This window comes from Triticum dicoccoides, unplaced genomic scaffold, assembly GCF_002162155.2.
Source record: "Triticum dicoccoides isolate Atlit2015 ecotype Zavitan unplaced genomic scaffold, WEW_v2.0 scaffold88180, whole genome shotgun sequence".
Lineage (NCBI taxonomy): Eukaryota > Viridiplantae > Streptophyta > Magnoliopsida > Poales > Poaceae > Triticum > Triticum dicoccoides.
The window spans coordinates 19,531-46,410 of record NW_021307366.1 but is presented as its reverse complement, the minus strand read 5'-3'; the positions used below and the strand labels follow the sequence as shown (position 1 = coordinate 46,410).

Here is a 26,880-nt window from a genome sequence, read left to right as displayed (position 1 = left end):
TACATTTTTACAGAAGACGCTGCAACCCCTTCTGATGGGTTCTATGTAGACGTTGACATCAACGAGTAGGCTAAAGACCCAGGTGGTGACCCTGAGCTTGTGAAGGACCTTGTAGTATAGCTAGGCTTCCCAAGCCTCTTTTATTTTACTAGTTGTCTGTACTCAGACAAGTTACTTCCGCTGCTGGTTTGTATGACTGTATGACTTGTATGTTGGGTCGTGAGACCCGTACCTTCGTGTATGTTATGTATGGCTTCCTGAGCCTTAAATAAAGTACTTGTGTCGTAGAGTCATGTTGTGATGCTTCGTTGTATTTGCACATATCGAGCATATTGTGTGTATGATTGAAATGCTTGGTATGTGTGGGATCTGACTATCTAGTTGTTTATCTTTAGTAGCCTCTCTTACCGGGAAATGTCTCCTAGTGTTACCGCTGAGCCATGGCAGCTTGCTACTGCTCTGGAACACTTAGGCTGGCCGGCATGTGTCCTTCTTCGTTCATGTGTCTGTCCCTTCGAGGAAATGTCACGCTTTGAGTACCGGAGTCCTGTTAGCCCGCTACAGCCCGGTTTATCGGAGTCCTGCTAGCCCAGTGCTACAGCCCGGACCCACTTGCTGATGACCGACACGTTCGAAGCTGGGTCATGGATGCCTGTCCCTGTAAGTCTGTGCCACTTTGGGTTTACGACTAGTCATGTCAGCCCGGGCTCTTTATCATATGGATGCTAGCGACACTATCATATACGTGAGCCAAAAGGCGCAAACGGTCCCGGGCAAAGGTAAGGCGACACCCGTGGGGATACCGTGCGTGAGGCCGCAAAGTGATATGAGGTGTTACCGGCTAGATCGATGTGACATCGAGTCGGGGTCCTGACAGCTTTAGTGCTGGTATGATCGCATCCGACATGTTTCCCCGTCTTCGTCCCTTATGCTTGCCACTCCCAGGTCCGCTCCAAAGACGATTCTACATTCTCACTACCATTACAACCGTTCCCTAACAATGGATAATGTCCTATACTACTTACTCTCCCGCTCAATCACGGAGACGAGTTTTCCACGGTTTCCACCCCTCCCTCCATACCGCAGCAACACGAGTTTTTTCCACCCCTTTCAGAAAGCGCTCTTCGCGCCACAAAGCCGCCCCAAGACGCGCGAGCAATGAGCATCGAGCTTAAACATATCGCAAACGTCAAAAATAATATAACGGGACTAATATATATCGCGCACGTGCGATATGTTTGTCACAAGGCGCAAAAAATAATTATAAAAGGAATGCAACACGAGGACTTCCCAGGAGGTCACCCATCCTAGTACTACTCTCGCCCAAGCACGCTTAACTTCGGAGTTCTGATGGGATCCGGTGCTTTAGTGCTGGTATGATCGCATCCGACATGTTTCCCCGTCTTCGTCCCTTATGCTTGCCACTCCCAGGTCCGCTCCAAAGACGATTCTACATTCTCACTACCATTACAACCGTTCCCTAACAATGGATAATGTCCTATACTACTTACTCTCCCGCTCAATCACGGAGACGAGTTTTCCACGGTTTCCACCCCTCCCTCCATACCGCAGCAACACGAGTTTTTTCCACCCCTTTCAGAAAGCGCTCTTCGCGCCACAAAGCCGCCCCAAGACGCGCGAGCAATGAGCATCGAGCTTAAACATATCGCAAACGTCAAAAATAATATAACGGGATTAATATATATCGCGCACGTGCGATATGTTTGTCACAAGGCGCAAAAAATAATTATAAAAGGAAGGCAACACAAGGACTTCCCAGGAGGTCACCCATCCTAGTACTACTCTCGCCCAAGCACGCTTAACTTCGGAGTTCTGATGGGATCCGGTGCTTTAGTGCTGGTATGATCGCATCCGACATGTTTCCCCGTCTTCGTCCCTTATGCTTGCCACTCCCAGGTCCGCTCCAAAGACGATTCTACATTCTCACTACCATTACAACCGTTCCCTAACAATGGATAATGTCCTATACTACTTACTCTCCCGCTCAATCACGGAGACGAGTTTTCCACGGTTTCCCCCCCTCCCTCCATACCGCAGCAACACGAGTTTTTTCCACCCCTTTCAGAAAGCGCTCTTCGCGCCACAAAGCCGCCCCAAGACGCGCGAGCAATGAGCATCGAGCTTAAACATATCGCAAACGTCAAAAATAATATAACGGGATTAATATATATCGCGCACGTGCGATATGTTTGTCACAAGGCGCAAAAAATAATTATAAAAGGAATGCAACACGAGGACTTCCCAGGAGGTCACCCATCCTAGTACTACTCTCGCCCAAGCACGCTTAACTTCGGAGTTCTAATGGGATCCGGTGCTTTAGTGCTGGTATGATCGCATTCAACATGTTTCCCCGTCTTCGTCCCTTATGCTTGCCACTCCCAGGTCCGCTCCAAAGACGATTCTACATTCTCACTACCATTACAACCGTTCCCTAACAATGGATAATGTCCTATACTACTTACTCTCCCGCTCAATCACGGAGACGAGTTTTCCACGGTTTCCACCCCTCCCTCCATACCGCAGCAACACGAGTTTTTTCCACCCCTTTCAGAAAGCGCTCTTCGCTCCACAAAGCCGCCCCAAGACGCGCGAGCAATGAGCATCGAGCTTAAACATATCGCAAACGTCAAAAATAATATAACGGGATTAATATATATCGCGCACGTGCGATATGTTTGTCACAAGGCGCAAAAAATAATTATAAAAGGAATGCAACACGAGGACTTCCCAGGAGGTCACCCATCCTAGTACTACTCTCGCCCAAGCACGCTTAACTTCGGAGTTCTGATGGGATCCGGTGCTTTAGTGCTGGTATGATCGCATCCGACATGTTTCCCCGTCTTCGTCCCTTATGCTTGCCACTCCCAGGTCCGCTCCAAAGACGATTCTACATTCTCACTACCATTACAACCGTTCCCTAACAATGGATAATGTCCTATACTACTTACTCTCCCGCTCAATCATGGAGACGAGTTTTCCACGGTTTCCACCCCTTCCTCCATATCGCAGCAACACGAGTTTTTTCCACCCCTTTCAGAAAGCGCTCTTCGCGCCACAAAGCCGCCCCAAGACGCGCGAGCAATGAGCATCGAGCTTAAACATATCGCAAACGTCAAAAATAATATAACGGGATTAATATATATCGCGCACGTGCGATATGTTTGTCACAAGGCGCAAAAAATAATTATAAAAGGAATGCAACACGAGGACTTCCCAGGAGGTCACCCATCCTAGTACTACTCTCGCCCAAGCACGCTTAACTTCGGAGTTCTGATGGGATCCGGTGCTTTAGTGCTGGTATGATCGCATTCAACATGTTTCCCCGTCTTCGTCCCTTATGCTTGCCACTCCCAGGTCCGCTCCAAAGACGATTCTACATTCTCACTACCATTACAACCGTTCCCTAACAATGGATAATGTCCTATACTACTTACTCTCCCGCTCAATCACGGAGACGAGTTTTCCACGGTTTCCACCCCTCCCTCCATACCGCAGCAACACGAGTTTTTTCCACCCCTTTCAGAAAGCGCTCTTCGCGCCACAAAGCCGCCCCAAGACGCGCGAGCAATGAGCACCGAGCTTAAACATATCGCAAACGTCAAAAATAATATAACGGGATTAATATATATCGCGCACGTGCGATATGTTTGTCACAAGGCGCAAAAAATAATTATAAAAGGAATGCAACACGAGGACTTCCCAGGAGGTCACCCATCCTAGTACTACTCTCGCCCAAGCACGCTTAACTTCGGAGTTCTGATGGGATCCGGTGCTTTAGTGCTGGTATGATCGCATCCGACATGTTTCCCCGTCTTCGTCCCTTATGCTTGCCACTCCCAGGTCCGCTCCAAAGACGATTCTACATTCTCACTACCATTACAACCGTTCCCTAACAATGGATAATGTCCTATACTACTTACTCTCCCGCTCAATCACGGAGACGAGTTTTCCACGGTTTCCACCCCTCCCTCCATACCGCAGCAACACGAGTTTTCTCCACCCCTTTCCGAAAGCGCTCTTCGCGCCACAAAGCCGCCCCAAGACGCGCGAGCAATGAGCATCGAGCTTAAACATATCGCAAACGTCAAAAATAATATAACGGGATTAATATATATCGCGCACGTGCGATATGTTTGTCACAAGGCGCAAAAAATAATTATAAAAGGAATGCAACACGAGGACTTCCCAGGAGGTCACCCATCCTAGTACTACTCTCGCCCAAGCACGCTTAACTTCGGAGTTCTGATGGGATCCGGTGCTTTAGTGCTGGTATGATCGCATCCGACATGTTTCCCCGTCTTCGTCCCTTATGCTTGCCACTCCCAGGTCCGCTCCAAAGACGATTCTACATTCTCACTACCATTACAACCGTTCCCTAACAATGGATAATGTCCTATACTACTTACTCTCCCGCTCAATCACGCAGACGAGTTTTCCACGGTTTCCACCCCTCCCTCCATACCGCAGCAACACGAGTTTTTTCCACCCCTTTCAGAAAGCGCTCTTCGCGCCACAAAGCCGCCCCAAGACGCGCGAGCAATGAGCATCGAGCTTAAACATATCGCAAACGCCAAAAATAATATAACGGGATTAATATATATCGCGCACGTGTGATATGTTTGTCACAAGGCGCAAAAAATAATTATAAAAGGAATGCAACACGAGGACTTCCCAGGAGGTCACCCATCCTAGTACTACTCTCGCCCAAGCACGCTTAACTTCGGAGTTCTGATGGGATCCGGTGCTTTAGTGCTGGTATGATCGCATCCGACATGTTTCCCCGTCTTCGTCCCTTATGCTTGCCAATCCCAGGTCCGCTCCAAAGACGATTCTACATTCTCACTACCATTACAACCGTTCCCTAACAATGGATAATGTCCTATACTACTTACTCTCCCGCTCAATCACGGACACGAGTTTTCCACGGTTTCCACCCCTCCCTCCATACCGCAGCAACACGAGTTTTTTCCACCCCTTTCAGAAAGCGCTCTTCGCGCCACAAAGCCGCCCCAAGACGCGCGAGCAATGAGCATCGAGCTTAAACATATCGCAAACGTCAAAAATAATATAACGGGATTAATATATATCGCGCACGTGCGATATGTTTGTCACAAGGCGCAAAAAATAATTATAAAAGGAATGCAACACGAGGACTTCCCAGGAGGTCACCCATCCTAGTACTACTCTCGCCCAAGCACGCTTAACTTCGGAGTTCTGATGGGATCTGGTGCTTTAGTGCTGGTATGATCGCATCCGACATGTTTCCCCGTCTTCGTCCCTTATGCTTGCCAATCCCAGGTCCGCTCCAAAGACGATTCTACATTCTCACTACCATTACAACCGTTCCCTAACAATGGATAATGTCCTATACTACTTACTCTCCCGCTCAATCACGGACACGAGTTTTCCACGGTTTCCACCCCTCCCTCCATACCGCAGCAACACGAGTTTTTTCCACCCCTTTCAGAAAGCGCTCTTCGCGCCACAAAGCCGCCCCAAGACGCGCGAGCAATGAGCATCGAGCTTAAACATATCGCAAACGTCAAAAATAATATAACGGGATTAATATATATCACGCACGTGCGATATGTTTGTCACAAGGCGCAAAAAATAATTATAAAAGGAATGCAACACGAGGACTTCCCAGGAGGTCACCCATCCTAGTACTACTCTCGCCCAAGCACGCTTAACTTCAAAGTTCTGATGGGATCCGGTGCTTTAGTGCTGGTATGATCGCATCCGACATGTTTCCCCGTCTTCGTCCCTTATGCTTGCCACTCCCAGGTCCGCTCCAAAGACGATTCTACATTCTCACTACCATTACAATCGTTCCCTAACAATGGATAATGTCCTATACTACTTACTCTCCCTCTCAATCACGGAGACGAGTTTTCCACGGTTTCCACCCCTTCCTCCATACCGCAGCAACACGAGTTTTTTCCACCCCTTTCAGAAAGCGCTCTTCGCGCCACAAAGCCGCCCCAAGACGCGCGAGCAATGAGCATCGAGCTTAAACATATCGCAAACGTCAAAAATAATATAACGGGATTAATATATATCGCGCACGTGCGATATGTTTGTCACAAGGCGCAAAAAATAATTATAGAAGGAATGCAACACGAGGACTTCCCAGGAGGTCACCCATCCTAGTACTACTCTCGCCCAAGCACGCTTAACTTCGGAGTTCTGATGGGATCCGGTGCTTTAGTGCTGGTATGATCGCATCCGACATGTTTCCCCGTCTTCGTCCCTTATGCTTGCCACTCCCAGGTCCGCTCCAAAGACGATTCTACATTCTCACTACCATTACAACCGTTCCCTAACAATGGATAATGTCCTATACTACTTACTCTCCCGCTCAATCACGGAGACGAGTTTTCCACGGTTTCCACCCCTCCCTCCATACCGCAGCAACATGAGTTTTTTCCACCCCTTTCAGAAAGCGCTCTTCGCGCCACAAAGCCGCCCCAAGACGCGCGAGCAATGAGCATTGAGCTTAAACATATCGCAAACGTCAAAAATAATATAACAGGATTAATATATATCGCGCACGTGCGATATGTTTGTCACAAGGCGCAAAAAATAATTATAAAAGGAATGCAACACGAGGACTTCCCAGGAGGTCACCCATCCTAGTACTACTCTCGCCCAAGCACGCTTAACTTCGGAGTTCTGATGGGATCCGGTGCTTTAGTGCTGGTATGATCGCATCCGACATGTTTCCCCGTCTTCGTCCCTTATGCTTGCCACTCCCAGGTCCGCTCCAAAGACGATTCTACATTCTCACTACCATTACAACCGTTCCCTAACAATGGATAATGTCCTATACTACTTACTCTCCCGCTCAATCACGGAGACGAGTTTTCCACGGTTTCCACCCCTCCCTCCATACCGCAGCAACACGAGTTTTCTCCACCCCTTTCCGAAAGCGCTCTTCGCGCCACAAAGCCGCCCCAAGACGCGCGAGCAATGAGCATCGAGCTTAAACATATCGCAAACGTCAAAAATAATATAACGGGATTAATATATATCGCGCACGTGCGATATGTTTGTCACAAGGCGCAAAAAATAATTATAAAAGGAATGCAACACGAGGACTTCCCAGGAGGTCACCCATCCTAGTACTACTCTCGCCCAAGCACGCTTAACTTCGGAGTTCTGATGGGATCCGGTGCTTTAGTGCTGGTATGATCGCATCCGACATGTTTCCCCGTCTTCGTCCCTTATGCTTGCCACTCCCAGGTCCGCTCCAAAGACGATTCTACATTCTCACTACCATTACAACCGTTCCCTAACAATGGATAATGTCCTATACTACTTACTCTCCCGCTCAATCACGGAGACGAGTTTTCCACGGTTTCCACCCCTCCCTCCATACCGCAGCAACACGAGTTTTTTCACCCCTTTCAGAAAGCGCTCTTCGCGCCACAAAGCCGCCCCAAGACGCGCGAGCAATGAGCATCGAGCTTAAACATATCGCAAACGTCAAAAATAATATAACGGGATTAATATATATCGCGCACGTGCGATATGTTTGTCACAAGGCGCAAAAAATAATTATAAAAGGAATGCAACACGAGGATTTCCCAGGAGGTCACCCATCCTAGTACTACTCTCGCCCAAGCACGCTTAACTTCGGAGATCTGATGCGCTCCGGTGCTTTAGTGCTGGTATGATCGCATCCGACATGTTTCCCCGTCTTCGTCCCTTATGCTTGCCACTCCCAGGTCCGCTCCAAAGACGATTCTACATTCTCACTACCATTACAACCGTTCCCTAACAATGGATAATGTCCTATACTACTTACTCTCCCGCTCAATCACGGAGACGAGTTTTCCACGGTTTCCACCCCTCCCTCCATACCGCAGCAACACGAGTTTTTTCCACCCCTTTCAGAAAGCGCTCTTCGCGCCACAAAGCCGCCCCAAGACGCGCGAGCAATGAGCATCGAGCTTAAACATATCGCAAACGTCAAAAATAATATAACGGGATTAATATATATCGCGCACGTGCGATATGTTTGTCACAAGGCGCAAAAAATAATTATAAAAGGAATGCAACACGAGGACTTTCCAGGAGGTCACCCATCCTAGTACTACTCTCGCCCAAGCACGCTTAACTTCGGAGTTCTGATGGGATCCGGTGCTTTAGTGCTGGTATGATCGCATCCGACATGTTTCCCCGTCTTCGTCCCTTATGCTTGCCACTCCCAGGTCCGCTCCAAAGACGATTCTACATTCTCACTACCATTACAACCGTTTCCTAACAATGGATAATGTCCTATACTACTTACTCTCCCGCTCAATCACGGAGACGAGTTTTCCACGGTTTCCACCCCTCCCTCCATACCGCAGCAACACGAGTTTTTTCCACCCGTTTCAGAAAGCGCTCTTCGCGCCACAAAGCCGCCCCAAGACGCCCGAGCAATGAGCATCGAGCTTAAACATATCGCAAACGTAAAAAATAATATAACGGGATTAATATATATCGCGCACGTGCGATATGTTTGTCACAAGGCGCAAAAAATAATTATAAAAGGAATGGAACACGAGGACTTCCCAGGAGGTCACCCATCCTAGTACTACTCTCGCCCAAGCACGCTTAACTTCGGAGTTCTGATGGGATCCGGTGCTTTAGTGCTGGTATGATCGCATCCGACATGTTTCCCCGTCTTCGTCCCTTATGCTTGCCACTCCCAGGTCCGCTCCAAAGACGATTCTACATTCTCACTACCATTACAACCGTTCCCTAACAATGGATAATGTCATATACTACTTACTCTCCCGCTCAATCACGGAGACGAGTTTTCCACGGTTTCCACCCCTCCTTCCATACCGCAGCAACACGAGTTTTTTCCACCCCTTTCAGAAAGCGCTCTTCGCGCCACAAAGCCGCCCCAAGACGCGCGAGCAATGAGCATCGAGCTTAAACATATCGCAAACGTCAAAAATAATATAACGGGATTAATATATATCGCGCACGTGCGATATGTTTGTCACAAGGCGCAAAAAATAATTATAAAAGGAATGCAACACGAGGACTTCCCAGGAGGTCACCCATCCTAGTACTACTCTCGCCCAAGCACGCTTAACTTCGGAGTTTTGATGGGATTCGGTGCTTTAGTGCTGGTATGATCGCATCCGACATGTTTCCCCGTCTTTGTCCCTTATGCTTGCCACTCCCAAGTCCGCTCCAAAGACGATTCTACATTCTCACTACCATTACAACCGTTCCCTAACAATGGATAATGTCCTATACTACTTACTCTCCCGCTCAATCACGGAGACGAGTTTTCCACGGTTTCCACCCCTCCCTCCATACCGCAGCAACACGAGTTTTTTCCACCCCTTTCAGAAAGCGCTCTTCGCGCCACAAAGCCGCCCCAAGACGCGCGAGCAATGAGCATCGAGCTTAAACATATCGCAAACGTCAAAAATAATATAACGGGATTAATATATATCGCGCACGTGCGATATGTTTGTCACAAGGCGCAAAAAATAATTATAAAAGGAATGCAACACGAGGACTTTCCAGGAGGTCACCCATCCTAGTACTACTCTCGCCCAAGCACGCTTAACTTCGGAGTTCTGATGGGATCCGGTGCTTTAGTGCTGGTATGATCGCATCCGACATGTTCCCCCGTCTTCGTCCCTTATGCTTGCCACTCCCAGGTCCGCTCCAAAGACGATTCTACATTCTCACTACCATTACAACCGTTCCCTAACAATGGATAATGTCCTATACTACTTACTCTCCCGCTCAATCACGGAGACGAGTTTTCCACGGTTTCCACCCCTCCCTCCATACCGCAGCAACACGAGTTTTTTCCACCCCTTTCAGAAAGCGCTCTTCGCGCCACAAAGCCGCCCCAAGACGCGCGAGCAATGAGCATCGAGCTTAAACATATCGCAAACGTAAAAAATAATATAACGGGATTAATATATATCGCGCACGTGCGATATGTTTGTCACAAGGCGCAAAAAATAATTATAAAAGGAATGCAACACGAGGACTTCCCAGGAGGTCACCCATCCTAGTACTACTCTCGCCCAAGCACGCTTAACTTCGGAGTTCTGATGGGATCCGGTGCTTTAGTGCTGGTATGATCGCATCCGACATGTTTCCCCGTCTTCGTCCCTTATGCTTGCCACTCCCAGGTCCGCTCCAAAGACGATTCTACATTCTCACTACCATTACAACCGTTCCCTAACAATGGATAATGTCCTATACTACTTACTCTCCCGCTCAATCACGGAGACGAGTTTTCCACGGTTTCCACCCCTCCCTCCATACCGCAGCAACACGAGTTTTCTCCACCCCTTTCCGAAAGCGCTCTTCGCGCCACAAAGCCGCCCCAAGACGCGCGAGCAATGAGCATCGAGCTTAAACATATCGCAAACGTCAAAAATAATATAACGGGATTAATATATATCGCGCACGTGCGATATGTTTGTCACAAGGCGCAAAAAATAATTATAAAAGGAATGCAACACGAGGACTTCCCAGGAGGTCACCCATCCTAGTACTACTCTCGCCCAAGCACGCTTAACTTCGGAGTTCTGATGGGATCCGATGCTTTAGTGCTTGTATGATCGCATCCGACATGTTTCCCCGTCTTCGTCCCTTATGCTTGCCACTCCCAGGTCCGCTCCAAAGACGATTCTACATTCTCACTACCATTACAACCGTTCCCTAACAATGGATAATGTCCTATACTACTTACTCTCCCGCTCAATCACGGAGACGAGTTTTCCACGGTTTCCACCCCTCCCTCCATACCGCAGCAACACGAGTTTTTTCCACCCCTTTCAGGAAGCGCTCTTCGCGCCACAAAGCCGCCCCAAGACGCGCGAGCAATGAGCATCGAGCTTAAACATATCGCAAACGTCAAAAATAATATAACGGGATTAATATATATCGCGCACGTGCGATATGTTTGTCACAAGGCGCAAAAAATAATTATAAAAGGAATGCAACACGAGGACTTCCCAGGAGGTCACCCATCCTAGTACTACTCACGCCCAAGCACGCTTAACTTCGGAGTTCTGATGGGATCCGGTGCTTTAGTGCTGGTATGATCGCATCCGACATGTTTCCCCGTCTTCGTCCCTTATGCTTGCCACTCCCAGGTCCGCTCCAAAGACGATTCTACATTCTCACTACCATTACAACCGTTCCCTAACAATGGATAGTGTCCTATACTACTTACTCTCCCGCTCAATCACGGAGACGAGTTTTCCACGGTTTCCACCCCTCCCTCCGTACCGCAGCAACACGAGTTTTTTCCACCCCTTTCAGAAAGCGCTCTTCGCGCCACAAAGCCGCCCCAAGACGCGCGAGCAATGAGCATCGAGCTTAAACATGTCGCAAACGTCAAAAATAATATAACGGGATTAATATATATCGCGCACGTGCGATATGTTTGTCACAAGGCGCAAAAAATAATTATAAAAGGAATGCAACACGAGGACTTCCCAGGAGGTCACCCATCCTAGTACTACTCTCGCCCAAGCACGCTTAACTTCGGAGTTCTGATGGGATCCGGTGCTTTAGTGCTGGTATGATCGCATCCGACATGTTTCCCCGTCTTCGTCCCTTATGCTTGCCACTCCCAGGTCCGCTCCAAAGACGATTCTACATTCTCACTACCATTACAACCGTTCCCTAACAATGGATAATGTCCTATACTACTTACTCTCCCGCTCAATCACGGAGACGAGTTTTCCACGGTTTCCACCCCTCCCTCCATACCAATGAGCATCGAGCTTAAACATATCGCAAACGTCAAAAATAATATAACGGGATTAATATATATCGCGCACGTGCGATATGTTTGTCACAAGGCGCAAAAAATAATTATAAAAGGAATGCAACACGAGGACTTCCCAGGAGGTCACCCATCCTAGTACTACTCTCGCCCAAGCACGCTTAACTTCGGAGTTCTGATGTGATCCGGTGCTTTAGTGCTGGTATGATCGCATCCGACATGTTTCCTCGTCTTCGTCCCTTATGCTTGCCACTCCCAGGTCCGCTCCAAAGACGATTCTACATTCTCACTACCATTACAACCGTTCCCTAACAATGGATAATGTCCTATACTACTTACTCTCCCGCTCAATCACGGAGACGAGTTTTCCACGGTTTCCACCCCTCCCTCCATACCGCAGCAACACGAGTTTTTTCCACCCCTTTCAGAAAGCGCTCTTCGCGCCACAAAGCCGCCCCAAGACGCGCGAGCAATCTGCATCGAGCATAAACATATCGCAAACGTCAAAAATAATATAACGGGATTAATATATATCGCGCACGTGCGATATGTTTGTCACGAGGCGCAAAAAATAATTATAAAAGGAATGCAACACGAGGACTTCCCAGGAGGTCACCCATCCTAGTACTACTCTCGCCCAAGCACGCTTAACTTCGGAGTTCTGATGGGATCCGGTGCTTTAGTGCTGGTATGATCGCATCCGACATGTTTCCCCGTCTTCGTCCCTTATGCTTGCCACTCCCAGGTCCGCTCCAAAGACGATTCTACATTCTCACTACCATTACAACCGTTCCCTAACAATGGATAATGTCCTATACTACTTACTCTCCCGCTCAATCACGGAGACGAGTTTTCCACGGTTTCCACCCCTCCCTCCATACCGCAGCAACACGAGTTTTTTCCACCCCTTTCAGAAAGCGCTCTTCGCGCCACAAAGCCGCCCCAAGACGCGCGAGCAATGAGCATCGAGCTTAAACATATCGCAAACGTCAAAAATAATATAACGGGATTAATATATATCGCGCACGTGCGATATGTTTGTCACAAGGCGCAAAAAATAATTATAAAAGGAATGCAACACGAGGACTTCCCAGGATGTCACCCATCCTAGTACTACTCTCGCCCAAGCACGCTTAACTTCGAAGTTCTGATGGGATCCGGTGCTTTAGTGCTGGTATGATCGCATCCGACATGTTTCCCCGTCTTCGTCCCTTATGCTTGCCACTCCCAGGTCCGCTCCAAAGACGATTCTACATTCTCACTACCATTACAACCGTTCCCTAACAATGGATAATGTCCTATACTACTTACTCTCCCGCTCAATCACGGAGACGAGTTTTCCACGGTTTCCACCCCTCCCTCCATACCGCAGCAACACGAGTTTTTTCCACCCCTTTCAGAAAGCGCTCTTCACGCCACAAAGCCGCCCCAAGACGCGCGAGCAATGAGCATCGAGCTTAAACATATCGCAAACGTCAAAAATAATATAACGGGATTAATATATATCGCGCACGTGCGATATGTTTGTCACAAGGCGCAAAAAATAATTATAAAAGAAATGCAACACGAGGACTTCCCAGGAGGTCACCCATCCTAGTACTACTCTCGCCCAAGCACGCTTAACTTCGGAGTTCTGATGGGATCCGGTGCTTTAGTGCTGGTATGATCGCATCCGACATGTTTCCCCGTCTTCGTCCCTTATGCTTGCCACTCCCAGGTCCGCTCCAAAGACGATTCTACATTCTCACTACCATTACAACCGTTCCCTAACAATGGATAATGTCCTATACTACTTACTCTCCCGCTCAATCACGGAGACGAGTTTTCCACGGTTTCCACCCCTCCCTCCATACCGCAGCAACACGAGTTTTTTCCACCCCTTTCAGAAAGCGCTCTTCGCGCCACAAAGCCGCCCCAAGACGCGCGAGCAATGAGCATCGAGCTTAAACATATCGCAAACGTCAAAAATAATATAACGGGATTAATATATATCGCGCACGTGCGATATGTTTGTCACAAGGCGCAAAAAATAATTATTAAAGGAATGCAACAAGAGGACTTCCCAGGAGGTCACCCATCCTAGTACTACTCTCACCCAAGCACGCTTAACTTCAGAGTTCTGATGGGATCCGGTGCTTTAGTGCTGGTATGATCGCATCCAACATGTTTCCCCGTCTTCGTCCCTTATGCTTGCCACTCCCAGGTCCGCTCCAAAGACGATTCTACATTCTCACTACCATTACAACCGTTCCCTAACAATGGATAATGTCCTATACTACTTACTCTCCCGCTCAATCACGGAGACGAGTTTTCCACGGTTTCCACCCCTCCCTCCATACCGCAGCAACACGAGTTTTTTCCACCCCTTTCAGAAAGAGCTCTTCGCGCCACAAAGCCGCCCCAAGACGCGCGAGCAATGAGCATCGAGCTTAAACATATCGCAAATGTCAAAAATAATATAACGGGATAAATATATATCGCGCACGTGCGATATGTTTGTCACAAGGCGCAAAAAATAATTATAAAAGGAATGCAACACGAGGACTTCCAGGAGGTCACCCATCCTAGTACTACTCTTGCCCAAGCACGCTTAACTTCGGAGTTCTGATGGGATCCGGTGCTTTAGTGCTGGTATGATCGCATCCGACATGTTTCCCCGTCTTCGTCCCTTATGCTTGCCACTCCCAGGTCCGCTCCAAAGACGATTCTACATTCTCACTACCATTACAACCGTTCCCTAACAATGGATAATGTCCTATACTACTTACTCTCCCGCTCAATCACGGAGACGAGTTTTCCACGGTTTCCACCCCTCCCTCCATACCGCAGCAACACGAGTTTTTTCCACTCCTTTCAGAAAGCGCTCTTCGCGCCACAAAGCCGCCCCAAGACACGCGAGCAATGAGCATCGAGCTTAAACATATCGCAAACGTCAAAAATAATATAACGGGATTAATATATATCGCGCACGTGCGATATGTTTGTCACAAGTCGCAAAAAATAATTATAAAAGGAATGCAACACGAGGACTTCCCAGGAGGTCACCCATCCTAGTACTACTCTCGCCCCAGCACGCTTAACTTCGGAGTTCTGATGGGATCCGATGCTTTAGTGCTGGTATGATCGCATCCGACATGTTTCCCCGTCTTCGTCCCTTATGCTTGCCACTCCCAGGTCCGCTCCAAAGACGATTCTACATTCTCACTACCATTACAACCGTTCCCTAACAATGGATAATGTCCTATACTACTTACTCTCCCGCTCAATCACGGAGACGAGTTTTCCACGGTTTCCACCCCTCCCTCCATACCGCAGCAACACGAGTTTTTTCCACCCCTTTCAGAAAGCGCTCTTCGCGCCACAAAGCCGCCCCAAGACGCGCGAGCAATGAGCATCGAGCTTAAACATATCGCAAACGTCAAAAATAATATAACGGGATTAATATATATCGCGCACGTGCGATATGTTTGTCACAAGGCGCAAAAAATAATTATAAAAGGAAGGCAACATGAGGACTTCCCAGGAGGTCACCCATCCTAGTACTACTCTCGCCCAAGCACGCTTAACTTCGGAGTTCTGATGGGATCCAATGCTTTAGTGCTGGTATGATCGCATCCGACATGTTTCCCCGTCTTCGTCCCTTATGCTTGCCACTCCCAGGTCCGCTCCAAAGACGATTCTACATTCTCACTACCATTACAACCGTTCCCTAACAATGGATAATGTCCTATACTACTTAGTCTCCCGCTCAATCACGGAGACGAGTTTTCCACGGTTTCCACCCCTCCCTCCATACCGCAGCAACACGAGTTTTTTCCACCCCTTTCAGAAAGCGCTCTTCACGCCACAAAGCCGCCCCAAGACGCGCGAGCAATGAGCATCGAGCTTAAACATATCGCAAACGTCAAAAATAATATAACGGGATTAATATATATCGCGCACGTGCGATATGTTTGTCACAAGGCGCAAAAAATAATTATAAAAGGAATGCAACACGAGGACTTCCCAGGAGGTCACCCATCCTAGTACTACTCTCGCCCAAGCACGCTTAACTTCGGAGTTCTGAAGGGATCCGGTGCTTTAGTGCTGGTATGATCGCATCCGACATGTTTCCCCGTCTTTGTCCCTTATGCTTGCCACTCCCAGGTCCGCTCCAAAGACGATTCTACATTCTCACTACCATTACAACCGTTCCCTAACAATGGATAATGTCCTATACTACCTACTCTCCCGCTCAATCACGGAGACGAGTTTTCCACGGTTTCCACCCCTCCCTCCATACCGCACCAACACGAGTTTTTTCCACCCCTTTCAGAAAGCGCTCTTCGCGCCACAAAGCCGCCCCAAGACGCGCGAGCAATGAGCATCGAGCTTAAACATATCGCAAACGTCAAAAATAATATAACGGGATTAATATATATAGCGCACGTGCGATATGTTTGTCACAAGGCGCAAAAAATAATTATAAAAGGAAGGCAACATGAGGACTTCCCAGGAGGTCACCCATCCTAGTACTACTCTCGCCCAAGCACGCTTAACTTCGGAGTTCTAATGGGATCCGGTGCTTTAGTGCTGGTATGATCGCATCCGACATGTTTCCCCGTCTTCGTCCCTTATGCTTGCCACTCCCAGGTCCGCTCCAAAGACGATTCTACATTCTCACTACCATTACAACCGTTCCCTAACAATGGATAATGTCCTATACTACTTACTCCCCCGCTCAATCACGGAGACGAGTTTTCCACGGTTTCCACCCCTCCCTCCATACCGCAGCAACACGAGTTTTTTCCACCCCTTTCAGAAAGCGCTCTTCGCGCCACAAAGCCGCCCCAAGACGCGCGAGCAATGAGCATCGAGCTTAAACATATCGCAAACGTCAAAAATAATATAACGGGATTAATATATATCACGCACGTGCGATATGTTTGTCACAAGGCGCAAAAAATAATTATAAAAGGAATGCAACACGAGGACTTCCCAGGAGGTCACCCATCCTAGTACTACTCTCGCCCAAGCACGCTTAACTTCGGAGTTCTGATGGGATCCGGTGCTTTAGTGCTGGTATGATCGCATCCGACATGTTTCCCCGTCTTCGTCCCTTATGCTTGCCACTCCCAGGTCCGCTCCAAAGACGATTCTACATTCTCACTACCATTACAACCGTTCCCTAACAATGGATAGTGTCCTATACTACTTACTCTCCCGCTCAATCACGGAGACGAGTTTTCCACGGTTTCCACCCCTCCCTCCATACCGCAGCAACACGAGTTTTTTCCACCCCTTTCAGAAAGCGCTCTTCGCGCCACAAAGCCGCCCCAAGACGCGCGAGCAATGAGCATCGAGCTTAAACATATCGCAAACGTCAAAAATAATATAACGGGATTAATATATATCGCGCACGTGCGATATGTTTGTCACGAGGTGCAAAAAATAATTATAAAAGGAATGCAACACGAGGACTTCCCAGGAGGTCACCCATCCTAGTACTACTCTCGCCCAAGCACGCTTAACTTCGGAGTTCTGATGGGATCCGGTGCTTTAGTGCTGGTATGATCGCATCCGACAAGTTTCCCCGTGTTCGTCCCTTATGCTTGCCACTCCCAGGTCCGCTCCAAAGACGATTCTACATTGTCACTACCATTACAACCGTTCCCTAACAATGGATAATGTCCTATACTACTTACTCTCCCGCTCAATCACGGAGACGAGTTTTCCACGGTTTCCACCCCTCCCTCCATACCGCAGCAACACGAGTTTTTTCCACCCCTTTCAGAAAGCGCTCTTCGCGCCACAAAGCCGCCCCAAGACGCGCGAGAAATGAGCATCGAGCTTAAACATATCGCAAACGTCAAAAATAATATAACGGGATTAATATATATCGCGCACGTGCGATATGTTTGTCACAAGGCGCAAAAAATAATTATAAAAGGAATGCAACACGAGGACTTCCCAGGAGGTCACCCATCCTAGTACTACTCTCGCCCAAGCACGCTTAACTTCGGAGTTCTGATGGGATCCGGTGCTTTAGTGCTGGTATGATCGCATCCGACATGTTTCCCCGTCTTCGTCCCTTATGCTTGCCACTCCCAGGTCCGCTCCAAAGACGATTCTACATTCTCACTACCATTACAACCGTTCCCTAACAATGGATAATGTCCTATACTACTTACTCTCCCGCTCAATCACGGAGACGAGTTTTCCACGGTTTCCACCCCTCCCTCCATACCGCAGCAACACGAGTTTTTTCCACCCCTTTCAGAAAGCGCTCTTCGCGCCACAAAGCCGCCCCAAGACGCGCGAGCAATGAGCATCGAGCTTAAACATATCGCAAACGTCAAAAATAATATAACGGGATTAATATATATCGCGCACGTGCTATATGTTTGTCACAAGGCGCAAAAAATAATTATAAAAGGAATGCAACACGAGGACTTCCCAGGAGGTCACCCATCCTAGTACTACTCTCGCCCAAGCACGCTTAACTTCGGAGTTCTGATGGGATCCGGTGCTTTAGTGCTGGTATGATCGCATCCGACATGTTTCCCCGTCTTCGTCCCTTATGCTTGCCACTCCCAGGTCCGCTCCAAAGACGATTCTACATTCTCACTACCATTACAACCGTTCCCTAACAATGGATAATGTCCTATACTACTTACTCTCCCGCTCAATCACGGAGACGAGTTTTCCACGGTTTCCACCCCTCCCTCCATACCGCAGCAACACGAGTTTTTTCCACCCCTTTCAGAAAGCGCTCTTCGCGCCACAAAGCCGCCCCAAGACGCGCGAGCAATGAGCATCGAGCTTAAACATATCGCAAACGTCAAAAATAATATAACGGGATTAATATATATCGCGCACGTGCGATATGTTTGTCACAAGGCGCAAAAAATAATTATAAAAGGAATGCAACACGAGGACTTCCAAGGAGGTCACCCATCCTAGTACTACTCTCGCCCAAGCACGCTTAACTTCGGAGTTCTGAAGGGATCCGGTGCTTTAGTGCTGGTATGATCGCATCCGACATGTTTCCCCGTCTTCGTCCCTTATGCTTGCCACTCCCAGGTCCGCTCCAAAGACGATTCTACATTCTCACTACCATTACAACCGTTCCCTAACAATGGATAATGTCCTATACTACTTACTCTCCCGCTCAATCATGGAGACGAGTTTTCCACGGTTTCCACCCCTTCCTCCATATCGCAGCAACACGAGTTTTTTCCACCCCTTTCAGAAAGCGCTCTTCGCGCCACAAAGCCGCCCCAAGACGCGCGAGCAATGAGCATCGAGCTTAAACATATCGCAAACGTCAAAAATAATATAACGGGATTAATATATATCGCGCACGTGCGATATGTTTGTCACAAGGCGCAAAAAATAATTATAAAAGGAATGCAACACGAGGACTTCCCAGGAGGTCACCCATCCTAGTACTACTCTCGCCCAAGCACGCTTAACTTCGGAGTTCTGATGGGATCCGGTGCTTTAGTGCTGGTATGATCGCATTCAACATGTTTCCCCGTCTTCGTCCCTTATGCTTGCCACTCCCAGGTCCGCTCCAAAGACGATTCTACATTCTCACTACCATTACAACCGTTCCCTAACAATGGATAATGTCCTATACTACTTACTCTCCCGCTCAATCACGGAGACGAGTTTTCCACGGTTTCCACCCCTCCCTCCATACCGCAGCAACACGAGTTTTTTCCACCCCTTTCAGAAAGCGCTCTTCGCGCCACAAAGCCGCCCCAAGACGCGCGAGCAATGAGCACCGAGCTTAAACATATCGCAAACGTCAAAAATAATATAACGGGATTAATATATATCGCGCACGTGCGATATGTTTGTCACAAGGCGCAAAAAATAATTATAAAAGGAATGCAACACGAGGACTTCCCAGGAGGTCACCCATCCTAGTACTACTCTCGCCCAAGCACGCTTAACTTCGGAGTTCTGATGGGATCCGGTGCTTTAGTGCTGGTATGATCGCATCCGACATGTTTCCCCGTCTTCGTCCCTTATGCTTGCCACTCCCAGGTCCGCTCCAAAGACGATTCTACATTCTCACTACCATTACAACCGTTCCCTAACAATGGATAATGTCCTATACTACTTACTCTCCCGCTCAATCACGGAGACGAGTTTTCCACGGTTTCCACCCCTCCCTCCATACCGCAGCAACACGAGTTTTTTCCACCCCTTTCAGAAAGCGCTCTTCGTGCCACAAAGCCGCCCCAAGACGCGCGAGCAATGAGCATCGAGCTTAAACATATCGCAAACGTCAAAAATAATATAACGGGATTAATATATATCGCGCACGTGCGATATGTTTGTCACAAGGCGCAAAAAATAATTATAAAAGGAATGCAACACGAGGACTTCCCAGGAGGTCACCCATCCTAGTACTACTCTCGCCCAAGCACGCTTAACTTCGGAGTTCTGATGGGATCCGGTGCTTTAGTGCTGGTATGATCGCATCCGACATGTTTCCCCGTCTTCGACCCTTATGCTTGCCACTCCCAGGTCCGCTCCAAAGATGATTCTACATTCTCACTACCATTACAACCGTTCCCTAACAATGGATAATGTCCTATACTACTTACTCTCCCGCTCAATCACGGAGACGAGTTTTCCACGGTTTCCACCCCTCCCTCCATACCGCAGCAACACGAGTTTTTTCCACCCCTTTCAGAAAGCGCTCTTCGCGCCACAAAGCCGCCCCAAGACGCGCGAGCAATGAGCATCGAGCTTAAACATATCGCAAACGTCAAAAATAATATAACGGGATTAATATATATCGCGCACGTGCGATATGTTTGTCACAAGGCGCAAAAAATAATTATAAAAGGAATGCAACACGAGGACTTCCCAGGAGGTCACCCATCCTAGTACTACTCTCGCCCAAGCACGCTTAACTTCGGAGTTCTGATGGGATCCGGTGCTTTAGTGCTGGTATGATCGCATCCGACATGTTTCCCCGTCTTCGTCCCTTATGCTTGCCACTCCCAGGTCCGCTCCAAAGATGATTCTACATTCTCACTACCATTACAACCGTTCCCTAACAATGGATAATGTCCTATACTACTTACTCTCCCGCTCAATCACGGAGACGAGTTTTCCACGGTTTCCACCCCTCCCTCCATACCGCAGCAACACGAGTTTTTTCCACCCCTTTCAGAAAGCGCTCTTCGCGCCACAAAGCCGCCCAAGACGCGCGAGCAATGAGCATCGAGCTTAAACATATCGCAAACGTCAAAAATAATATAACGGGATTAATATATATCGCGCACGTGCGATATGTTTGTCACAAGGCGCAAAAAATAATTATAAAAGGAATGCAACACGAGGACTTCCCAGGAGGTCACCCATCCTAGTACTACTCTCGCCCAAGCACGCTTAACTTCGGAGTTCTGATGGGATCCGGTGCATTAGTGCTGGTATGATCGCATCCGACATGTTTCCCCATCTTCGTCCCTTATGCTTGCCACTCCCAGGTCCGCTCCAAAGACGATTCTACATTCTCACTACCATTACAACCGTTCCCTAACAATGGATAATGTCCTATACTACTTACTCTCCCGCTCAATCACGGAGACGAGTTTTCCACGGTTTCCACCCCTCCCTCCATACCGCAGCAACACGAGTTTTTTCCACCCCTTTCAGAAAGCGCTCTTCGCGCCCCAAGACGCGCGAGCAATGAGCATCGAGCTTAAACATATCGCAAACGTCAAAAATAATATAACGGGATTAATATATATCGCGCACGTGCGATATGTTTGTCACAAGGCGCAAAAAATAATTATAAAAAGAATGCAACACGAGGACTTCCCAGGAGGTCACCCATCCTAATACTACTCTCGCCCAAGCACGCTTAACTTCGGAGTTCTGATGGGATCCGGTGCTTTAGTGTTGGTATGATCGCATCCGACATGTATCCCCGTCTTCGTCCCTTATGCTTGCCACTCCCAGGTCCGCTCCAAAGATGATTCTACATTCTCACTACCATTACAACCGTTCCCTAACAATGGATAATGTCCTATACTACTTACTCTCCCGCTTAATCACGGAGACGAGTTTTCCACGGTTTCCATCCCTCCCTCCATACCGCAGCAACACGAGTTTTTTCCACCCCTTTCAGAAAGCGCTCTTCACGCCACAAAGCCACCCAAGACGCGCGAGCAATGAGCATCGAGCTTAAACATATCGCAAACGTCAAAAATAATATAACGGGATTAATATATATCGCGCACGTGCGATATGTTTGTCACAAGGCGCAAAAAATAATTATAAAAGGAATGCAACACGAGGACTTCCCAAGAGGTCACCCATCCTAGTACTACTCTCGCCCAAGCACGCTTAACTTCGGAGTTCTGATGGGATCCGGTGCTTTAGTGCTGGTATGATCGCATCCGACATGTTTCCCCGTCTTCGTCCCTTATGCTTGCCACTCCCAGGTCCGCTCCAAAGACGATTCTACATTCTCACTACCATTACAACCGTTCCCTAACAATGGATAATGTCCTATACTACTTACTCTCCCGCTCAATCACGGAGACGAGTTTTCCACGGTTTCCACCCCTCCCTCCATACCGCAGCAACACGAGTTTTTTCCACCCCTTTCAGAAAGCGCTCTTCGTGCCACAAAGCCGCCCCAAGACGCGCGAGCAATGAGCATCGAGCTTAAACATATCGCAAACGTCAAAAATAATATAACGGGATTAATATATATCGCGCACGTGCGATATGTTTGTCACAAGGCGCAAAAAATAATTATAAAAGGAATGCAACACGAGGACTTCCCAGGAGGTCACCCATCCTAGTACTACTCTCGCCCAAGCACGCTTAACTTCGGAGTTCTGATGGGATCCGGTGCTTTAGTGCTGGTATGATCGCATCCGACATGTTTCCCCGTCTTCGACCCTTATGCTTGCCACTCCCAGGTCCGCTCCAAAGATGATTCTACATTCTCACTACCATTACAACCGTTCCCTAACAATGGATAATGTCCTATACTACTTACTCTCCCGCTCAATCACGGAGACGAGTTTTCCACGGTTTCCACCCCTCCCTCCATACCGCAGCAACACGAGTTTTTTCCACCCCTTTCAGAAAGCGCTCTTCGCGCCACAAAGCCGCCCCAAGACGCGCGAGCAATGAGCATCGAGCTTAAACATATCGCAAACGTCAAAAATAATATAACGGGATTAATATATATCGCGCACGTGCGATATGTTTGTCACAAGGCGCAAAAAATAATTATAAAAGGAATGCAACACGAGGACTTCCCAGGAGGTCACCCATCCTAGTACTACTCTCGCCCAAGCACGCTTAACTTCGGAGTTCTGATGGGATCCGGTGCTTTAGTGCTGGTATGATCGCATCCACATGTTTCCCCGTCTTCGTCCCTTATGCTTGCCACTCCCAGGTCCGCTCCAAAGACGATTCTACATTCTCACTACCATTACAACCGTTCCCTAACAATGAATAATGTCCTATACTACTTACTCTCCCGCTCAATCACGGAGACGAGTTTTCCACGGTTTCCACCCCTCCCTCCATACCGCAGCAACACGAGTTTTTTCCACCCCTTTCAGAAAGCGCTCTTCGCGCCACAAAGCCGCCCCAAGACGCGCGAGCAATGAGCATCGAGCTTAAACATATCGCAAACGTCAAAAATAATATAACGGGATTAATATATATCGCGCACGTGCGATATGTTTGTCACAAGGCGCAAAAAATAATTATAAAAGGAATGCAACACGAGGACTTCCCAGGAGGTCACCCATCCTAGTACTACTCTCGCCCAAGCACGCTTAACTTCGGAGTTCTGATGGGATCCGGTGCTTTAGTGCTGGTATGATCGCATCCAACATGTTTCCCCGTCTTCGTCCCTTATGCTTGCCACTCCCAGGTCCGCTCCAAAGACGATACTACATTCTCACTACCATTACAACCGTTCCCTAACAATGGATAATGTCCTATACTACTTACTCTCCCGCTCAATCACGGAGACGAGTTTTCCACGGTTTCCACCCCTCCCTCCATACTGCAGCAACACGAGTTTTTTCCACCCCTTTCAGAAAGCGCTCTTCGCGCCACAAAGCCGCCCCAAGACGCGCGAGCAATGAGCATCGAGCTTAAACATATCGCAAACGTCAAAAATAATATAACGGGATTAATATATATCGCGCACGTGCGATATGTTTGTCACAAGGCGCAAAAAATAATTATAAAAGGAATGCAACACGAGGACTTCCCAGGAGGTCACCCATTCTAGTACTACTCTCGCCCAAGCACGCTTAACTTCAGAGTTCTGATGGGATCCGGTGCTTTAGTGCTGGTATGATCGCATCCGACATGTTTCCCCGTCTTCGTCCCTTATGCTTGCCACTACCAGGTCCGCTCCAAAGACGATTCTACATTCTCACTACCATTACAACCGTTCCCTAACAATGGATAATGTCCTATACTACTTACTCTCCCGCTCAATCACGGAGACGAGTTTTCCACGGTTTCCACCCCTCCCTCCATACCGCAGCAACACGAATTTTTTCCACCCCTTTCAGAAAGCGCTCTTCGCGCCACAAAGCCGCCCCAAGACGCGCGAGCAATGAGCATCGAGCTTAAACATATCGCAAACGTCAAAAATAATATAACGGGATTAATATATATTGCGCACGTGCGATATGTTTGTCACAAGGCGCAAAAAATAATTATAAAAGGAATGCAACACGAGGACTTCCCAGGAGGTCACCCATCCTAGTACTACTCTCGCCCAAGCACGCTTAACTTCGGAGTTCTGATGGGATCCGGTGCTTTAGTGCTGGTATGATCGCATCCAACATGTTTCCCCGTCTTCGTCCCTTATGCTTGCCACTCCCAGGTCCGCTCCAAAGACGATTCTACATTCTCACTACCATTACAACCGTTCCCTAACAATGGATAATGTCCTATACTACTTACTCTCCCGCTCAATCACGGAGACGAGTTTTCCACGGTTTTCACCCCTCCCTCCATACCGCAGCAACACGAGTTTTTTCCACCCCTTTCAGAAAGCGCTCTTCGCGCCACAAAGCCGCCCCCAGACGCGCGAGCAATGAGCATCGAGCTTAAACATATCGCAAACGTTAAAAATAATATAACGGGATTGATATATATCGCGCACGTGCGATATGTTTGTCACAAGGCGCAAAAAATAATTATAAAAGGAATGCAACACGAGGACTTCTCAGGAGGTCACCCATCCTAGTACTACTCTCGCCCAAGCACGCTTAACTTCGGAGTTCTGATGGGATCCGGTGCTTCAGTGCTGGTATGATCGCATCCGACATGTTTCCCCGTCTTCGTCCCTTATGCTTGCCACTCCCAGGTCCGCTCCAAAGACGATTCTACATTCTCACTACCATTACAACCGTTCCCTAACAATGGATAATGTCCTATACTACTTACTCTCCCGCTCAATCACGGAGACGAGTTTTCCACGGTTTCCACCCCTCCCTCCATACCGCAGCAACACGAGTTTTTTCCACCCCTTTCAGAAAGCGCTCTTCGCGCCACAAAGCCGCCCCAAGACGCGCGAGCAATGAGCATCGAGCTTAAACATATCGCAAACGTCAAAAATTATATAACGGGATTAATATATATCGCGCACGTACGATATGCTTGTCACAAGGCGCAAAAAATAATTATAAAAGGAATGCAACACGAGGACTTCCCAGGAGGTCACCCATCCTAGTACTACTCTCGCCCAAGCACGCTTAACTTCGGAGTTTTGATGGGATCCGGTGCTTTAGTGCTGGTATGATCGCATCCGACATGTTTCCCCGTCTTCGTCCCTTATGCTTGCCACTCCCAGGTCCGCTCCAAAGACGATTCTACATTCTCACTACCATTACAACCGTTCCCTAACAATGGATAATGTCCTATACTACTTACTCTCCCGCTCAATCACGGAGACGAGTTTTCCACGGTTTCCACCCCTCCCTCCATACCGCAGCAACACGAGTTTTTTCCACCCCTTTCAGAAAGCGCTCTTCGCGCCACAAAGCCGCCCCAAGACGCGCGAGCAATGAGCATCGAGCTTAAACATATCGCAAATGTCAAAAATAATATAACGGGATTAATATATATCGCGCACGTGCGATATGTTTGTCACAAGGCGCAAAAAATAATTATAAAAGGAATGCAACACGAGGACTTCCCAGGAGGTCACCCATCCTAGTACTAATCTCGCCCAAGCACCCTTAACTTCGAAGTTCTGATGGGATCCGGTGCTTTAGTGCTGGTATGATCGCATCCGGCATGTTTCCCCGTCTTCGTCCCTTATGCTTGCCACTCCCAGGTCCGCTCCAAAGACGATTCTACATTCTCACTACCATTACAACCGTTCCCTAACAATGGATAATGTCCTATACTACTTACTCTCCCGCTCAATCACGGAGACGAGTTTTCCACGGTTTCCACCCCTCCCTCCATACCGCAGCAACACGAGTTTTTTCCACCCCTTTCAGAAAGCGCTCTTCGCGCCACAAAGCCGCACCAAGACGCGCGAGCAATGAGCATCGAGCTTAAACATATCGCAAACGTCAAAAATAATATAACGGGATTAATATATATCGCGCACGTGCGATATGTTTGTCACAAGGCGCAAAAAATAATTATAAAAGGAATGCAACACGAGGACTTCCCAGGAGGTCACCCATCCTAGTACTACTCTCGCCCAAGCACGCTTAACTTCGGAGTTCTGATGGGATCCGGTGCTTTAGTGCTGGTATGATCGCATCCGACATGTTTCCCCGTCTTCGTCCCTTATGCTTGCCACTCCCAGGTCCGCTCCAAAGACGATTCTACATTCTCACTACCATTACAACCGTTCCCTAACAATGGATAATGTCCTATACTACTTACTCTCCCGCTCAATCACGGAGAAGAGTTTTCCACGGTTTCCACCCCTCCCTCCATACCGCAGCAACACGAGTTTTTTCCACCCCTTTCAGAAAGCGCTCTTCACGCCACAAAGCCGCCCCAAGACGCGCGAGCAATGAGCATCGAGCTTAAACATATCGCAAACGTCAAAAATAATATAACGGGATTAA

At 48.3% G+C, this 26,880-nt stretch overlaps 53 non-coding genes across 53 annotated transcripts; all 53 read right to left on the bottom strand.

The window, feature by feature from the left end:
• Positions 1-1,269: 1,269 nt before the first annotated feature.
• On the bottom strand, positions 1,270-1,388 carry LOC119348290. The gene has a single exon (XR_005168862.1). It is a non-coding gene; the product is annotated as a 5S ribosomal RNA (ribosomal RNA).
• A 367-nt stretch (positions 1,389-1,755) lies between these two features.
• Positions 1,756-1,874, bottom strand: LOC119348225. The gene has a single exon (XR_005168803.1). It is a non-coding gene; the product is annotated as a 5S ribosomal RNA (ribosomal RNA).
• A 367-nt stretch (positions 1,875-2,241) lies between these two features.
• On the bottom strand, positions 2,242-2,360 carry LOC119348300. The gene has a single exon (XR_005168871.1). It is a non-coding gene; the product is annotated as a 5S ribosomal RNA (ribosomal RNA).
• Positions 2,361-2,727: 367 nt separating this feature from the next.
• LOC119348289 lies at positions 2,728-2,846 on the bottom strand. The gene has a single exon (XR_005168861.1). It is a non-coding gene; the product is annotated as a 5S ribosomal RNA (ribosomal RNA).
• A 367-nt stretch (positions 2,847-3,213) lies between these two features.
• Positions 3,214-3,332, bottom strand: LOC119348281. The gene has a single exon (XR_005168853.1). It is a non-coding gene; the product is annotated as a 5S ribosomal RNA (ribosomal RNA).
• Positions 3,333-3,699: 367 nt separating this feature from the next.
• LOC119348288 lies at positions 3,700-3,818 on the bottom strand. The gene has a single exon (XR_005168860.1). It is a non-coding gene; the product is annotated as a 5S ribosomal RNA (ribosomal RNA).
• A 367-nt stretch (positions 3,819-4,185) lies between these two features.
• Positions 4,186-4,304, bottom strand: LOC119348287. The gene has a single exon (XR_005168859.1). It is a non-coding gene; the product is annotated as a 5S ribosomal RNA (ribosomal RNA).
• A 367-nt stretch (positions 4,305-4,671) lies between these two features.
• On the bottom strand, positions 4,672-4,790 carry LOC119348286. Its single transcript, XR_005168858.1, has one exon. It is a non-coding gene; the product is annotated as a 5S ribosomal RNA (ribosomal RNA).
• A 367-nt stretch (positions 4,791-5,157) lies between these two features.
• On the bottom strand, positions 5,158-5,276 carry LOC119348213. Its single transcript, XR_005168791.1, has one exon. It is a non-coding gene; the product is annotated as a 5S ribosomal RNA (ribosomal RNA).
• Positions 5,277-5,643: 367 nt separating this feature from the next.
• On the bottom strand, positions 5,644-5,762 carry LOC119348237. The gene has a single exon (XR_005168814.1). It is a non-coding gene; the product is annotated as a 5S ribosomal RNA (ribosomal RNA).
• Positions 5,763-6,129: 367 nt separating this feature from the next.
• Positions 6,130-6,248, bottom strand: LOC119348285. Its single transcript, XR_005168857.1, has one exon. It is a non-coding gene; the product is annotated as a 5S ribosomal RNA (ribosomal RNA).
• A 367-nt stretch (positions 6,249-6,615) lies between these two features.
• LOC119348284 lies at positions 6,616-6,734 on the bottom strand. The gene has a single exon (XR_005168856.1). It is a non-coding gene; the product is annotated as a 5S ribosomal RNA (ribosomal RNA).
• Positions 6,735-7,101: 367 nt separating this feature from the next.
• Positions 7,102-7,220, bottom strand: LOC119348283. The gene has a single exon (XR_005168855.1). It is a non-coding gene; the product is annotated as a 5S ribosomal RNA (ribosomal RNA).
• Positions 7,221-7,586: 366 nt separating this feature from the next.
• LOC119348255 lies at positions 7,587-7,705 on the bottom strand. Its single transcript, XR_005168831.1, has one exon. It is a non-coding gene; the product is annotated as a 5S ribosomal RNA (ribosomal RNA).
• A 367-nt stretch (positions 7,706-8,072) lies between these two features.
• LOC119348218 lies at positions 8,073-8,191 on the bottom strand. Its single transcript, XR_005168796.1, has one exon. It is a non-coding gene; the product is annotated as a 5S ribosomal RNA (ribosomal RNA).
• A 367-nt stretch (positions 8,192-8,558) lies between these two features.
• LOC119348236 lies at positions 8,559-8,677 on the bottom strand. Its single transcript, XR_005168813.1, has one exon. It is a non-coding gene; the product is annotated as a 5S ribosomal RNA (ribosomal RNA).
• Positions 8,678-9,044: 367 nt separating this feature from the next.
• Positions 9,045-9,163, bottom strand: LOC119348257. The gene has a single exon (XR_005168833.1). It is a non-coding gene; the product is annotated as a 5S ribosomal RNA (ribosomal RNA).
• A 367-nt stretch (positions 9,164-9,530) lies between these two features.
• On the bottom strand, positions 9,531-9,649 carry LOC119348217. Its single transcript, XR_005168795.1, has one exon. It is a non-coding gene; the product is annotated as a 5S ribosomal RNA (ribosomal RNA).
• A 367-nt stretch (positions 9,650-10,016) lies between these two features.
• LOC119348282 lies at positions 10,017-10,135 on the bottom strand. Its single transcript, XR_005168854.1, has one exon. It is a non-coding gene; the product is annotated as a 5S ribosomal RNA (ribosomal RNA).
• A 367-nt stretch (positions 10,136-10,502) lies between these two features.
• LOC119348249 lies at positions 10,503-10,621 on the bottom strand. Its single transcript, XR_005168826.1, has one exon. It is a non-coding gene; the product is annotated as a 5S ribosomal RNA (ribosomal RNA).
• A 367-nt stretch (positions 10,622-10,988) lies between these two features.
• Positions 10,989-11,107, bottom strand: LOC119348301. Its single transcript, XR_005168872.1, has one exon. It is a non-coding gene; the product is annotated as a 5S ribosomal RNA (ribosomal RNA).
• Positions 11,108-11,474: 367 nt separating this feature from the next.
• On the bottom strand, positions 11,475-11,593 carry LOC119348280. Its single transcript, XR_005168852.1, has one exon. It is a non-coding gene; the product is annotated as a 5S ribosomal RNA (ribosomal RNA).
• A 292-nt stretch (positions 11,594-11,885) lies between these two features.
• On the bottom strand, positions 11,886-12,004 carry LOC119348212. The gene has a single exon (XR_005168790.1). It is a non-coding gene; the product is annotated as a 5S ribosomal RNA (ribosomal RNA).
• A 367-nt stretch (positions 12,005-12,371) lies between these two features.
• On the bottom strand, positions 12,372-12,490 carry LOC119348278. Its single transcript, XR_005168851.1, has one exon. It is a non-coding gene; the product is annotated as a 5S ribosomal RNA (ribosomal RNA).
• A 367-nt stretch (positions 12,491-12,857) lies between these two features.
• Positions 12,858-12,976, bottom strand: LOC119348254. Its single transcript, XR_005168830.1, has one exon. It is a non-coding gene; the product is annotated as a 5S ribosomal RNA (ribosomal RNA).
• Positions 12,977-13,343: 367 nt separating this feature from the next.
• Positions 13,344-13,462, bottom strand: LOC119348204. The gene has a single exon (XR_005168783.1). It is a non-coding gene; the product is annotated as a 5S ribosomal RNA (ribosomal RNA).
• A 367-nt stretch (positions 13,463-13,829) lies between these two features.
• On the bottom strand, positions 13,830-13,948 carry LOC119348243. The gene has a single exon (XR_005168820.1). It is a non-coding gene; the product is annotated as a 5S ribosomal RNA (ribosomal RNA).
• Positions 13,949-14,315: 367 nt separating this feature from the next.
• Positions 14,316-14,433, bottom strand: LOC119348252. The gene has a single exon (XR_005168829.1). It is a non-coding gene; the product is annotated as a 5S ribosomal RNA (ribosomal RNA).
• Positions 14,434-14,800: 367 nt separating this feature from the next.
• Positions 14,801-14,919, bottom strand: LOC119348230. Its single transcript, XR_005168807.1, has one exon. It is a non-coding gene; the product is annotated as a 5S ribosomal RNA (ribosomal RNA).
• Positions 14,920-15,286: 367 nt separating this feature from the next.
• On the bottom strand, positions 15,287-15,405 carry LOC119348260. Its single transcript, XR_005168836.1, has one exon. It is a non-coding gene; the product is annotated as a 5S ribosomal RNA (ribosomal RNA).
• A 367-nt stretch (positions 15,406-15,772) lies between these two features.
• LOC119348207 lies at positions 15,773-15,891 on the bottom strand. The gene has a single exon (XR_005168786.1). It is a non-coding gene; the product is annotated as a 5S ribosomal RNA (ribosomal RNA).
• A 367-nt stretch (positions 15,892-16,258) lies between these two features.
• Positions 16,259-16,377, bottom strand: LOC119348251. The gene has a single exon (XR_005168828.1). It is a non-coding gene; the product is annotated as a 5S ribosomal RNA (ribosomal RNA).
• A 367-nt stretch (positions 16,378-16,744) lies between these two features.
• Positions 16,745-16,863, bottom strand: LOC119348277. The gene has a single exon (XR_005168850.1). It is a non-coding gene; the product is annotated as a 5S ribosomal RNA (ribosomal RNA).
• A 367-nt stretch (positions 16,864-17,230) lies between these two features.
• LOC119348276 lies at positions 17,231-17,349 on the bottom strand. The gene has a single exon (XR_005168849.1). It is a non-coding gene; the product is annotated as a 5S ribosomal RNA (ribosomal RNA).
• Positions 17,350-17,716: 367 nt separating this feature from the next.
• LOC119348275 lies at positions 17,717-17,835 on the bottom strand. The gene has a single exon (XR_005168848.1). It is a non-coding gene; the product is annotated as a 5S ribosomal RNA (ribosomal RNA).
• A 367-nt stretch (positions 17,836-18,202) lies between these two features.
• LOC119348274 lies at positions 18,203-18,321 on the bottom strand. Its single transcript, XR_005168847.1, has one exon. It is a non-coding gene; the product is annotated as a 5S ribosomal RNA (ribosomal RNA).
• A 367-nt stretch (positions 18,322-18,688) lies between these two features.
• LOC119348234 lies at positions 18,689-18,807 on the bottom strand. The gene has a single exon (XR_005168811.1). It is a non-coding gene; the product is annotated as a 5S ribosomal RNA (ribosomal RNA).
• A 367-nt stretch (positions 18,808-19,174) lies between these two features.
• LOC119348269 lies at positions 19,175-19,293 on the bottom strand. The gene has a single exon (XR_005168842.1). It is a non-coding gene; the product is annotated as a 5S ribosomal RNA (ribosomal RNA).
• Positions 19,294-19,660: 367 nt separating this feature from the next.
• LOC119348273 lies at positions 19,661-19,779 on the bottom strand. The gene has a single exon (XR_005168846.1). It is a non-coding gene; the product is annotated as a 5S ribosomal RNA (ribosomal RNA).
• A 367-nt stretch (positions 19,780-20,146) lies between these two features.
• LOC119348272 lies at positions 20,147-20,265 on the bottom strand. Its single transcript, XR_005168845.1, has one exon. It is a non-coding gene; the product is annotated as a 5S ribosomal RNA (ribosomal RNA).
• Positions 20,266-20,632: 367 nt separating this feature from the next.
• On the bottom strand, positions 20,633-20,751 carry LOC119348271. Its single transcript, XR_005168844.1, has one exon. It is a non-coding gene; the product is annotated as a 5S ribosomal RNA (ribosomal RNA).
• Positions 20,752-21,117: 366 nt separating this feature from the next.
• Positions 21,118-21,236, bottom strand: LOC119348308. The gene has a single exon (XR_005168879.1). It is a non-coding gene; the product is annotated as a 5S ribosomal RNA (ribosomal RNA).
• Positions 21,237-21,592: 356 nt separating this feature from the next.
• On the bottom strand, positions 21,593-21,711 carry LOC119348246. The gene has a single exon (XR_005168823.1). It is a non-coding gene; the product is annotated as a 5S ribosomal RNA (ribosomal RNA).
• Positions 21,712-22,077: 366 nt separating this feature from the next.
• On the bottom strand, positions 22,078-22,196 carry LOC119348305. The gene has a single exon (XR_005168876.1). It is a non-coding gene; the product is annotated as a 5S ribosomal RNA (ribosomal RNA).
• A 367-nt stretch (positions 22,197-22,563) lies between these two features.
• On the bottom strand, positions 22,564-22,682 carry LOC119348270. Its single transcript, XR_005168843.1, has one exon. It is a non-coding gene; the product is annotated as a 5S ribosomal RNA (ribosomal RNA).
• A 367-nt stretch (positions 22,683-23,049) lies between these two features.
• On the bottom strand, positions 23,050-23,168 carry LOC119348268. Its single transcript, XR_005168841.1, has one exon. It is a non-coding gene; the product is annotated as a 5S ribosomal RNA (ribosomal RNA).
• A 366-nt stretch (positions 23,169-23,534) lies between these two features.
• On the bottom strand, positions 23,535-23,653 carry LOC119348267. Its single transcript, XR_005168840.1, has one exon. It is a non-coding gene; the product is annotated as a 5S ribosomal RNA (ribosomal RNA).
• A 367-nt stretch (positions 23,654-24,020) lies between these two features.
• LOC119348223 lies at positions 24,021-24,139 on the bottom strand. Its single transcript, XR_005168801.1, has one exon. It is a non-coding gene; the product is annotated as a 5S ribosomal RNA (ribosomal RNA).
• A 367-nt stretch (positions 24,140-24,506) lies between these two features.
• Positions 24,507-24,625, bottom strand: LOC119348266. The gene has a single exon (XR_005168839.1). It is a non-coding gene; the product is annotated as a 5S ribosomal RNA (ribosomal RNA).
• A 367-nt stretch (positions 24,626-24,992) lies between these two features.
• On the bottom strand, positions 24,993-25,111 carry LOC119348307. Its single transcript, XR_005168878.1, has one exon. It is a non-coding gene; the product is annotated as a 5S ribosomal RNA (ribosomal RNA).
• Positions 25,112-25,478: 367 nt separating this feature from the next.
• Positions 25,479-25,597, bottom strand: LOC119348229. The gene has a single exon (XR_005168806.1). It is a non-coding gene; the product is annotated as a 5S ribosomal RNA (ribosomal RNA).
• A 367-nt stretch (positions 25,598-25,964) lies between these two features.
• On the bottom strand, positions 25,965-26,083 carry LOC119348226. The gene has a single exon (XR_005168804.1). It is a non-coding gene; the product is annotated as a 5S ribosomal RNA (ribosomal RNA).
• A 367-nt stretch (positions 26,084-26,450) lies between these two features.
• On the bottom strand, positions 26,451-26,569 carry LOC119348265. Its single transcript, XR_005168838.1, has one exon. It is a non-coding gene; the product is annotated as a 5S ribosomal RNA (ribosomal RNA).
• Positions 26,570-26,880: the final 311 nt, after the last annotated feature.